This window comes from Bison bison, unplaced genomic scaffold, assembly GCF_000754665.1.
Source record: "Bison bison bison isolate TAMUID 2011002044 unplaced genomic scaffold, Bison_UMD1.0 scf7180017864143, whole genome shotgun sequence".
Taxonomy (NCBI): Eukaryota; Metazoa; Chordata; class Mammalia; order Artiodactyla; family Bovidae; genus Bison; species Bison bison.
Genome location: NW_011494715.1, coordinates 9,969,259 through 9,970,507, shown reverse-complemented (window position 1 = coordinate 9,970,507; position 1,249 = coordinate 9,969,259).

The following is a 1,249-nucleotide window of genomic DNA, read 5'->3' as shown; positions in this document are numbered from 1 at the left end:
AGAAACTAACACACTGTAAAGAAATCATACTGCAACTAAAGCTAATAGTTCTGAAAAACAAGCATTCAGACTTCAGGCTCAGGCAGGTCTGCGTTTGGACCCTTGTTCTCCCAAGGGCTTACCTGCCACAGGGTCGCCCGCGATGAAGCAAGAGGCTTCACCATTTGAAGCTTCCCGTCCTGCTCAGTGCGGACACTGACTCCTCCACCCCCAGGTCAGTGTGAGGGGTAACGCCACAGGAGGTGTGGTCTTCCCTGCTGGTTCAGGCAGTAAAGAACCTGCCTGCAACGCAGAAGACCAGGGTTCAATCCCTGGCTCGGGAAGATTCCTGGAGAAGGGAAAGGCAAAACACTCCAGTATTTCATGGGCAGAGGAGCCTGGTGGGCTATAGTCCATGGGGTTGCCAAGGAGTCGGACATGACTAAGTAACTAAAACTTTCACTTCTCCCCACTTAGCACCTAAATGTGCGGTCAATAAAAGGAAGCCAGAAACTCCATTAGCTGCTTAAGATGTTAAATTAAAAAAAAAAAAAAGGTTGGTGTTGAATTTCTTTAAGGCAACATTTCACTTAAAAGTGAGCATTTCTGGTGTAAAAAGACACTTTAACTCAGCACTTCTTTCCCGTCCACTGTGACCGGGGTCACCACGCTCCTTGTTTAGCCAGTACTTGGTCATCATGTTTTAGTAGCGGATCAGCCTCATCTTTCTAATGCTCAAGAAATTAGGGACAACTGAGGCTGACAACTCACATGCCGTGTGACCAGAAATGAAGATCCACAGAAATATCGATCGCTTCCAGGAGCGAGGGGACGGCGAGGGCTTGAGGCAGATGGAGGCGGTGGAGAGGAACAAGGTATACCCTCCGGAGCTTAATTCTTTCAAAAGAGCATCTCTTCCCCGGATTTGATGCAGTTTCCCAGTCTCAGGAACATGAGACCCCCGTGATCATGCTGATGTTCATTTTTACTGTCTCCATTAATCATATTAACTGGATAATTGCTGAGTGCAGAGGCTATGGACCTAGAATCATCTGATCCATGAAATCAGCCGCACCCATAATTCAGCTAATAAAATCACACAAGTGGAGAGAAAACAGTTCCATTAATTTGTCTCTGTGAATTCCACATCTTGGCTTCAATTTGCATCGCATTCAGCAGGGCTTTTCAAATGCAAGTTCATATCCTCAGGGGGCTGTGTGCTAAGGAAATGGGAAGTCAGAGGATAAACATGGCGCATTAATTACTTCAT